This window comes from Asterias rubens, chromosome 6 (assembly GCF_902459465.1).
Source record: "Asterias rubens chromosome 6, eAstRub1.3, whole genome shotgun sequence".
NCBI lineage: Eukaryota > Metazoa > Echinodermata > Asteroidea > Forcipulatida > Asteriidae > Asterias > Asterias rubens.
This window is the reverse complement of record NC_047067.1, coordinates 19,244,289-19,255,845: the sequence shown is the minus strand read 5'-3', so window position 1 is coordinate 19,255,845 and position 11,557 is coordinate 19,244,289. Positions and strand designations below refer to the sequence as shown.

Below are 11,557 nucleotides of genomic sequence, written 5' to 3'. Positions count from 1 at the left end.
CTAAGTAATATGATAAGTTTACAAGGCTATATATAAGCCTTGTGAACATTTACTTGAAAAATGTGAGCATTTTCTTGACGAATATGCTAAGTTCACAAGGCCTTGTGAACATTTTTTTGAAAAATTTGAACATTTTCTTGAAAAATTTGATAAGTTCATAAGGCTATATATATAGCTTTGTGAACATTTTCTTGAAAAATTTGAAAATTTTCTTGACAAATATGATAAGTTTACAAGGCCTTGTGAACAGTTTCTTGAAAAATTTGATAAGTTCATAAGGCAAATTGAACATTTTCTTGAAAAATTTGAACCTTTTCTTGAAAAATTGGATAAGTTTACAAGGCTTATAGCCTTGTGAACATTTTCTTGAAAAATTTGAACATTTTCTTGACAAATATGATAAGTTCACAAGGCTATAAACATTTTCTTGACAAATATGATAAGATCACAAGGCTATAGACTTGTGAGTATTTTCTTGACAAATTTGATAAGTTTACAAGGATATAGCCTTGTGAAAATTTTCTTGAAAATTTTGATAAGTTCACAAGGCCTTGTGAACATTTTATTAAACAATTTGATAAGGTGAACATTTTCTTGACAAATATGATAAGTTCACAAGGCTATAGCCTTGTGAAGTTTTCTTGAAAAAATTTGATAAGTTTACAAGGCTTATAGCCTTGTGAACATTTTTTTGAAACTTTTGATAAGTTCACAAGGCCTTGTGAACATTTTATTAAACAATTTGATAAGTTCACAAGGCTTGTGAACATTTTCTTGACAAATATGATAAGTTCACAAGGCTATAGCCTTGTGAAGTTTTCTTGAAAAATTTGAACATTTCCTTGACAAATATGATAAGTTCACAAGGCTATAGCCTTGTGAACATTTTCTTGAAAAATTTGAACGTTTTCTTTACAAATATGAGAAGTTCACAAGGCTATAGCCTTGTGAAAATTTTCTTGACAAATATGATAAGTCCACAAGGGTTATAGCCTTGTGAACATTTACTTGAAAATTTTGACAAGTTCACAAGCTACATTTTCTTGATAACTTGAATTTTTATATACCGGAACCTTGTTGAATTTTAAAGCAAAATTTGATAACAAATTGGGTAGAAACATCAGTTGTGTTCATGTTCACATGTTGATAGTTCCAAGGCTGCAGCAGGTGTCAGCTCTCCATTCAGGGGAGCTTGAATCTCCCTGGGTTCTTTCATTCAGGTCTTGCTTACGAACTGACACTGTTGACTTGGGTTCGCCTTCATGGATAATATTGGTTCCTTGGGAGACGCAGTTGTTAATACCACCTCGCAGTTGGTTCATATGTAAAATAAAGCAAATATTCTTGTGTTAGTCTTGTTTTAATAATCTGATGGAACAGAGTATGATTGCAGCGCAATCTTGTAGTTAAGTACACCCATCCAAACAATATTCTTCAGTTTCAAATTTGGCCTATTCATCCTGGTAAGGTTCGTCTAAAACAGGGCTACCACGTGAAGGTCCCAGGATACCTGCCCAACACGGTTTCCAGAGTCGTCAGGGCCTTTGCACCGCCCTCCTGGGCGGGTCAGGTCCGCCGTCCCAGAGTTATCCAGGACAGTCCCCTACTGTTCTATCGCGGTCCGCTAGTCGAAAAGACTAGCGAACTACTTCCGTTGGCCGACCATTTGTGATAACACCGGCACCATCCTCAGATGAGGAGCCCAAATGCACCTTTAAGATCAGCCACCCAGTGGCCCGAGCCGGAAGTAGGACCCCACAAGCCACGTGCAAGTGTCCAGCCCCCGATTTCACGAAACTCATCGCAAGTAGCGACGCATCGTAGGGTTTGCGATGCGTCGCAGACCTAAGACATGTCGCGGCTGCGACGAGTTCCACAGTCCATTTCACCAAACACGTCGTAAGCGCGACGAGTCGCAATACAAACTATTTTCACTCTTAATAAAAACAACCCTTTGGACGAGGATGAACTGCTAAAGTTCTGCGGCTGTTTTATGTTGTGTACAACTTGGTCATGAAACAGTCATGTATTATAGTTCATTCAAGATGGCAGACACTCAACCGTTGCGGACTAGTTGTTTAGGTTTTTGGTTTATAATTATTTATTTGTTTAGTTGTTTTAGTTTGTGTGTGTTCGTTTGTTATGCGTGTTTGTTTTCTTTTCTTTTACCCGTCCTTTTTTTTTTTTTTTGGGGGGGGGGGGGGGTAAATTTCCATTTGTTGTCTAGTGTCTTCCCGATTGGTTCACGGAAGTTACGTGTGGTAATTGTTATGTCCTTTCATGCATTTTGTGCGTAAACAAATGCAACATAGCATTTTTACGACGACCCTATGGGTAGTCGTAACTTACGACGTGTTCTTCCTCGTTGTCAAGGAACTTGCGACGTATCCGACGCATCGTAACTTTGATGAAATCGATTTATACGCATCGCAACTTACGGCGTGTAACCGGTCGCAACTTGCACTTGCGACGCGTCGCAGCGCTTCGTGAAATCGGGGGCAGGTCCCTTTAATCTTGCGATCCGCAGGCACCACCATTTATTTCGATCCGCACGCACCACCATTTATTTCGATCCACACGCACTACCATTTCGATCCGCAGGCACCACCAAGTTAGCGCGCAAAAAAAACGAGTTTATGCTTGCTTGCTTGCAAATGTGTACTTATTTACAAGATGCCAACTGTATAGTGAGCTGCCAAAACAACCCACCACATGTAAAGCATCAAATATCAACACATGTAAAGCACGGTTCATACTTCCTGCGAATGCAAATTTGACGTCACAACCCTCCTTTCGCAACGATATTCGCAAGCGAGTTGAGCAGAGTTGAGCTGCTGTTAATTATTTGTTAAGAATTTGTGACGTTCGGAACATTCGCTTGGCATTCGCAGGAAGTATTAACTGGGCTTTACTGATCTAAAAAAGAATATCTTACTTTTGTTCATTCATGATCCACATGAGCTGCTAGGATGTCTCGATGATACTGATGTTTTCATACGTGCTTGCTCTCCTTTATACCCTGCAGCCTGTAAGGTGTCAGATGGGGAGACTGCATTGGTACTTGGTTTCAGGAACTATTGGCCCTGAAAGGTCAAGTTAAAGGCAGTGGACACTATTGGTAATTACTCAAAATAATTATTGGCACAAAACCTTACTTGGTAACAAGTAATGGGAGAGGTTGATAGTATTAAAACATCGTGAGAAACGGCTCCCTCTGAAGTGACGTAGTTTTCGAGAAAGAAGTAATTTTCCAGGAATTTGATTTCTCGAAATCAAGCATCTGAAAGCACACAACATCGAGTCACAAGGGTGTTTTTTCCCATCATTATTATCTCGAAACTCTGACAACCAATTGTGTTCTAATTTTCACAGGTTTGTTGTTTTATGCATATGTTGAGATACACCAATTGACAAGACTAGTCTTTGACAATTACCAATAGTGTCCACTGTCTTTAACTATTTTGTCATGTGCAAACTTACTTGCAGGGGTACTTAAGACCACCTCTCGATATAATAATACCAATAATAATAATGGTGGCTTCTCATAGCTCCCAGGTCTGTCACGTAACTTCCACATTATTACCCCTGGTCGCTGAGCCTTAAATCATTCCTTAACCCATCTCAGCTCCCTGGGGAGTATACAGCGTGTGCCGCCAAATATATAGCCCGTACTAAGCTAATCAATCACAAGAACCAACTCTACCCTCACAGGTACCCTGTTACCCCTGGGTAGAGAGAAGCTTATGGTGATGCGAATAACCACAAAGATATTTCTTTGTATATCTTGCACAGGCACGCACCTACAAAGTGGGACAAAAAAGTAGCCGAAAAATTCACCCCTTTTTGCCTTGACTCTAGTTCCAGAACTTTTGTTGTTCGTTTGTTATGTGTGGCAGACAAGAAAGGCTGCCACATTAGTTTATCATTGTATTTTGCTTGATAGAAATGAAAGCATTCTGGGATTCCTATATTACCTGGCAGATAATTTATTGGCTGTGGATATTGGTCGTGGTTCTGCGATTCATGGTGCCTTAGTTTTCTCACAAGACAGCACAGCAACAAGTCCAAGTGTAAGAACCTTTTGTTGTCTTTCCTATTGCCAAGTCAAGGTTTTATTGGGAATTTTTTTTATTTTCAACGATCCGTTGAATGGGCAAGATATTTTGGTTGGTATACTGACCTAAAGAGGTCTTCATTGGGAGGGGGTGATAAAGACACCCCCCCCCCTATAGCAAATATTAAATCAGCCCATTTTGTGTGTGTATTGTATATAAATCAGACCTCTCCTTTAAAATGCAGGCCAACAAAAACGTTATGAATTATGTTATTTATAAAGAAAATTATGAATTATTACCTTTTAAGTTGTAGGCCTACATCATATTCAGATCAGTATGACCTTGTTACCGGTGATCTCTTGACATCTTCATGACGGTGGCGGACAGACACTATAACGAAAAACATTTTAAAGGACAAAATAAGTTTGCATCTATAATTCAAAAAATTACAAGGGGTATGTCCAGCAGTTTTATCAGACTGGGACCTAAAATTGAAAGTCAGCAGTTTTATCAAATTTAGGTATTAAATTGAAAAAATCACAAGGGGTAAGTAAGTCCAGCAGTTTCAATGAAATTGAGCCTTAAAATTGAAAAAAATAACAAGGGGTTAGATTAGCAGTTGTATCAAATTTGGGCCTAAAACAAAAAAAAAATCACATGGGGCAAGTCCAACAGTTTTATTGAACTTGGGCATAAAATCGAAAAAATCACAAGGGGTAAGTCCAGCAAGTCCTGCTTAAATAGCATTTGACTTGGATTGAATGGGCAAATAATGGGGAGGGGGGGGTATGACATCAACCTATTTGTGTGGGGTTTTTTTTTTTGGGGGGGGGGGTGAGGGGATCTAATTTGGGGGTGGGGTTGGAATTGATGAGCAGGTGATCGAGGATCTCGCTTAATTGCTTCAAAGGGGCAATAACATAGGGGGGGCTTGTCAAGTTTTTCACTTATATATGCATTTTTTCAACCTTGTTGTGGGCAAGAGGATGGGGTAAAGGTTGTGAGCAAGATTGGGCACCTACTTATAGCACTCAAATTGAACACAATGTCATATAATGCTACATATGCATCAGAGTGCTGATTGATCAGCATGAGGGTAAATTATCACCTTACAGCTTATGTCTTCTCATTAGAAGCGGTAATATAAACTCACTTGTATAGAAAATGGACACATCGAGCTGTCGATACTAGCAGTCTTCTGGAGTTGTAAGCACAAGGTGCATGTCTACTGAGAACAATAAAAAGAACATTTCATTAGTTCAAGTTGGTTTTAACAAAAACACGCTCTTAAGCCTATTCAAGAGTGTGTCATTGCTAAGGGCTAGCCAATTTCATGGCACCAGTTTTATAAGTGTGCATTTTTGAGGAAAATTTGATAGGTTGCAAGGCTTATCGCATTTTTGTCACATTTTTAAGCAAAATTTCATAAGTTGCAGGCTATATATAGCCTTGTTGCAAGGCTAAAGCCTTGTCGCATTTTTTGAGCAAAATTTGATAAGTTGCTATATAGCCTCATAAGCAACCTTGTTGTATTTTTAAACAAAATTTGATAAGTATGCATTTTTGAGCAAAATTTGATAAGTTGCAAGGCTAAATAAAGCCTTGTTGCATTTTTGAGCAAAATTTATTAAGCATGCACGGCTAAATAAAGCCTTGTTGCATTTTTTGGAAAAAATTGATATAATATACGCGTTTTTGAGCAAAATTTTATAAGTATGCAAGGCTATGCCTTGTTGCATTTTTGAGCAAAAATTGATAAGTATTCCAGGCTATAGCCTTGTCGCATTTTGAGCTAAACTTGATAAGTATGCAAACAAGAGCCACATGCACTCTGCACAAATAGTCTAGAGCTAAGTTCTGGACCTAGCTCATCAGTACTAAAAGCGTTGGAATTCACCTTAAACTAGAGTGAAGCTCCTGCTAAAGAGGCTGGCCTTGGACATCTCTACTTATTTGATGACAGGTAGATGTTGCTGGAGATCTCAAAGCCCGACTGCAACACAAACAAAATTGCAAAGTTTGAACATTTCAATTTTTCACAATCATAAAACAGATTTGTTTTGTTGTATACTTTCAATCACAAATAAATGAAGACAAAACATTGAAAGCAGCAATATAATGGTAGGCTGAACTCATGCAGTCCAGGCTGTTTAATCAAACTTGGCCTGAAAATGGAACAAATCACAAGATGTAAGTCCAGCAGTTTAATAAATTTAGCCAATCCAACCAGTAACACTGGGGCGAACCATTCTCTTTCAGTAAGTGCACTGTGTGTACAAAGTGCATTACACAAAACATTGACTAACGGCTTTACGTCCCATCAGAAGGATGAAGCATTCATGGTAAAGTATCTTGCTTAAAGCCATTATACACTTTGGGTACAGAAACAAACAAAAAAAGTTCACAGAATTACAAATAATTTACAGGGTTTACAGAAGGTAACGGTGAAAGACTTCTCTTGAAAAATTGTTCCATGAAATGCTTTACTTTTTGAGAAAACATTCAAACAATATCCATTCGCGAGAATTACGGCATTTATTTTGAACACATGACATGACACGGCGAAACGTGCAGAAACAAGAGTGGGTTTTCCCGTTATTTTCTCCCGACTCTGATGACCGATTGAGCCTAAATTTTCACAGGTTTGTTATTTTATATATAAGTTGTCATACACGAAGTGTGGGACTTGGACAATACTGTTTACCAAAAGTGTATAATGGCTTAAAGGACACAGGTTTTATGACTGGGACTCAAACCCACACTCAGCTGTTCAGAAACACCAGAGTTTTAATCTCATGCTCTTATCCGCTAGGCCATGACATGTATGTCAAGATTTATGATCGATTACTTATCCTCTTTCTGTTGAAAGTAGACCAGAGAACTCTGTGAGAAAGTTTGACAAGTCCTTTGTTTATCTTCTTTCAATGCAGGGGATGTATTTTAGTTAACTATTTGGTTCATCAAAAGTGTTACATCGATTGATGCACCTTGACAGCTTGAAACACAAACAAGCCTGCCAAATTGAATCATCTCATAAAACTGTTTTTGAACCCATTCAAACAAGAGCCACAGGCACTCTGCACAAAAATTCTAGGGCTAAATTTCGGACCAAAGTGAATAATTGAAAACAGACTTTCTGGGAACTCACCTTTTGATGGAGAGTAAAGCTCCTGTATTGGTCTTGGACATCCGTTTGTTGACAGGTAGATGTTGCGCGAGATCTCGAAGCGTGACTGAAACAAATTACACAATTTGCAATATTAATTTTTTTGACTTACATAAAACAGATTTTGCTATATTTTGCTATACTTTCGATCACAAGCAAATGAAGACTGAACATTGAAAGCAGCAAGTTGTAATGGTTGACTGAACCATGCTGAACTACTCATACTCTAGCAATTTAATCAAATTTTTGCAAAAAATCACAAGGGGGAGGTAAGTCCAGCAATTTGATCAAATAATTTGGGGGAAAATTTACAATATCACAAGCGATAAGTCCATTTGTAAGCTGACCACATTGTTTGTTCAACCATGCATGTCAAGGTTTAAAGGCACTGGACACTATAAGTAATTACTCAAAATAATTGTTATTGTAAAACCTTTCTTGGTTACAAGTAATGGAGAGCTGTTGATAGTAAAAAAACATTGTGAGAAACGGCTCCCTCCGAAGTAACAGAAATTTGTAGTTTTTGCAAAAGAAGGAATTTTTCATGAATTTGATTTCAAACCATCAGAATAAGATTTTGAGGTCTCAAAATTAAGAATCTTTAAGCACTCATAGTTTCGTGTTACTACAAGGTTGTTTTTTCTTTCATTATTATCTCGCAACTTCGACAACCAGTTGAGCTCAAATTTTCACAGGTTTTTATGCAATTGTTGAGATACACCAAGTGAAAACACTTACCCTTGTATACTATCAACCTCTCCCCATTACTCGTTACCAAGTAAGGTTTTATACTAATAATCATTTTAAGTAATTACCAATAGTGTCCAGTGCCTTTGAAGCAACATGAGAGCATTTGTTTGTGTTTACACTTACCCTTGGTCATAGTCAGCAATTCCTTGTACATGACGTGGTGATATTCTGTGTGCCAGCTTAACCCTACCATACATCAAATGAAATACCGGTACCATTTTAAAAGAGCATCAAATAATCACTAGCTGCAACTCTCCATAATTGAATAAATGACAGACTCACATGACGTTGAAAGGAGGGCCCCTTCACTTTTGTGCAAAAGTGTGCGTGTGCATTTCATTACACGATGGATTGTGTGTTGGAATCCTGTTAGACCTAAAGTGCCTTTTGCAAAAAGAAAAGGGCCTTCCTTTCAACATGTCCGAAAATGAAATTCCAGGCGTATGGATTGATTTTTCAATGTTGCACCCAAGTTTGATAAGAAATGTTCTCAAATTTCGATAAAAATGCTGAGCCGTAAGAGGCCTACCACTCCTTTGGGATTTTTCAAAGTTGTACCCCAATTTGATAAAAATGCTAGATATATAACCCCCACCCCCCCACCCCCTGACCTGTTCTCACTTGGTGTATCTCAACATATGCATTAAATAACGAACCTGTGAAAATTTGAGCTCAATCGGTTGTAGAAGTTGCGAGATAATAATAAAACTTAAAAGAAAGAAAAACCCTTGTCACACGAATTTGTGTGCTTTCTGATGCTTGATTTCGAGACCTCAAGTTCTAAACTTGAGGTCTCGAAATCAAATTCGTGGAAAATTACTTCTTTCTTGAAAACTATGGCACTTCCCCCCCATTACTGGTTAGGAAATGTTTCCGTATGGCGCCACCACTTTTTCATTCGATATGAAATAATATAGTATCTAATTTACCTCAATGAGATATCCCCTTTTGTAAAAATGAGTGAAAAAGTGGTAGCGCCATACGGAAAGTTATCCCTATCGGCTATCCTATGCATGCTTTTCAAATGTTGCGCCCCTTGAAAAATAAAATAAAATGCACAAACAAAATAGACCTACATTCAATAGGTCTAACAATTCAATTGTTCACAAAGACACCTGTCAACTCACCTGTGATAGTTTTGCATAATATTAGCCACGGAAATTGTCCGCCAAAAGTACAAAAACGTCCGAACAGAAGTCGATTTGAACGGGAGGTCTTCCCTCGACTCAAAACCACGTTTCTTGAAATAAAATGGCGAGTATTATAACTGGTGCCTGACGGCCCGCATGTCTTTCAGTGATTCAGTGTGTACTTCTCCCTTTCAGCACGACGTCGGGATGCCAATCGAGGTTGTCTCTCAGGAGGGCGGAGCCTGGGATGTGAACCCCCTTCAAGAAAACCCTCTTAAAATGTAAATAACTTGGAAACGAGAACCTTGTTCCCTTAACCCTCTACGAAATCTTTATAAGGAAACCACAAGAAACCGATTCCCGTTACCCTTTTCATTTTGAAAATTTTCGAGCAGGAAAAGGAAAAAGCAAACCCTTTTTCCTTTTACCGTTTTGGAATCCACGCAAAGGAAAAACGAACGACGAAACCCTTTACCGGCGATCGTATCATGGAACGCCAAAGAGGCAATAGGTAAAGGGTTACGGCGTTTGTTTTTCGTTTTTTCTTTTGAAGATTCAACAAACGGTAATGGGTAAAGGGTTTGTTTTCCTTTTTTCCTTTGAAGATTCAACAAACGGTAAAGGGTACAGGGTTTGTTTTCCTTTTTTCTTTTGAAGATTCAACAAACGGTAAAGAGTAAAGGGTTTGTTTTTCGTTTTTTCTTTTGAAGATTCAACAAACGGTAAAGAGTAAAGGGTTTGTTTTTCGTTTTTTCTTTTGAAGATTCAACAAACGGTAAATGGTTTAAGGGTTTGTTTTTCGTTTTTTCTTTTGAAGATTCAACAAACGGTAAAGGGTAAAGGGTTGTTTTTCGTTTTTTCTTTTGAAGATTCAACAAACGGTAAAGGGTTAAGGGTTTGTTTTTCCTTTTTTTCTTTTGAAGATTCAACAAACGGTAAAGGGTAAAGGGTTTGTTTTTCCTTTTTTCTTTTGAAGATTCAACAAACGGTAAAGGGTTTAAGGGTTTGTTTTTCGTTTTTTCTTTTGAAGATTCAACAAACGGTAAAGGGTAAAGGGTTGTTTTTCCTTTTTTCTTTTGAAGATTCAACAAACGGTAAAGGGTAAAGGGTTTGTTTTTCCTTTTTTCTTTTGAAGATTAAAAAAAAAGATAATGGGTAAAGGGTTTGTTTTTCCTTCATTCCTTTTGAGATTAAACAATCATTCGATGTAAAGCTTGTATAGTTACGGCATCATGCTGTTCCTTGGTTTTGCGCCTCTTCAAATCATGGTGGTGAAAATCAATACGATAGCTATTGATAATGATCATAGTGGATTAATTTAGAGCCAATGTATACCTACATGTAGCTGTATTCCAGGCGATAAAGCGAATTTGTCGCGGGGGCGGGCAATCTAAAGTCTGGGGAGTGTACGGGCGGTCGTAGCGGGCGCTATATATTATTGCGAGTTGGCCCGCGCTGATGTAATGCATGGGTGTGAAAGGTGAAGGTGTGAAAGTATGGAGGTAGCAGTCTAAAATAATGAAGAATTGTCTTGTACCAATAGGCATCAACTACACAAATGGACCCAAAACTTTCCTAACTTCTTTCAGACAGTCCAGAGACAGTATAACAATTCCTAAACTTCACTGAAAGCTTGTAAACAGCTTCAAATAATGAAATGACCAAAGCGCAAGAAATGGGAAAACCCTTGTTTTTTTTTGCCCGGCCACTCAATCTTTTCAATTTGTTTCTCATGCGTATAATGAAGAAAGTCTGGACAGTTTAGGTTTTCTTTTTTAAATGTGTAAGAGTAATTAAAAAACAGAAAAAAAAGAGAGCGATTACATTTAGCAGTCACAACTGTCCCTTCCCGCAAGCTTACAGTCACAGCTCGATAGTCCAAGGTTTGATGGTCCGAAGGTTCATTAATCCAAAGGTTCGCTTGTCCAAATGTTCATTTGTCCAAAGGTTAGATAGTCCGAAGGTTCAAATAGTCCGAATTTACAATAAGGTCCGATAGTCCTAATTGACAATAAGGTTCCGATCGTCGATTCAGACTATCAAACCTTCGGACCAGTGAACCTTCGGATCAATTAACCTTCAGACTAATGAACCTTCGGACTATCGCATCAAATGTTTGGACTAACAAACCCTACTTCATTTTCATGTTATGGGAAATTGGTGCAATCGGACTATCAAACCCTCAGACTATTGAACCTTTGGACAACGGACCTTCGGGCGGACACCAAGCTTACTGGGGTTTTAACACTCCGACAGATTGGGGGTAGTCTTGTGTAAATAAAAACAACTTATTCTGTATCAATGTTGAAGCACCGAGAGTGTTCAAACACCTTCATATTTATGATACTGTGTGAAATCAATGTAAAGAAGGTTGCCAGTGACCCCAGAATGCCAAAGAGAAGCTGTGATGTTTCATGTCAACTGAGCCAAAATTACAAGTAAAGGGGAAAGCTTAA

The 11,557-nt window shown here is 38.2% G+C and overlaps 1 long non-coding RNA gene across 4 annotated transcripts; it reads right to left on the bottom strand.

Annotated features, from left to right (window-relative positions):
* Positions 1-886: 886 nt before the first annotated feature.
* On the bottom strand, positions 887-9,217 carry LOC117291117. Of its 4 annotated transcripts, XR_004519123.1 has the most exons (8): positions 9,099-9,217; positions 8,095-8,157; positions 7,204-7,288; positions 5,953-6,048; positions 5,209-5,283; positions 4,355-4,445; positions 2,936-3,083; positions 887-1,306 (listed from the first exon to the last, which is right to left on the bottom strand). It is a non-coding gene; the product is annotated as an uncharacterized LOC117291117 (long non-coding RNA). The 4 variants fall into 4 exon arrangements; XR_004519121.1 differs by lacking the exon at positions 887-1,306 and having other exon boundaries at positions 2,223-3,083; XR_004519124.1 differs by lacking the exon at positions 887-1,306 and having other exon boundaries at positions 2,223-3,026.
* Positions 9,218-11,557: the final 2,340 nt, after the last annotated feature.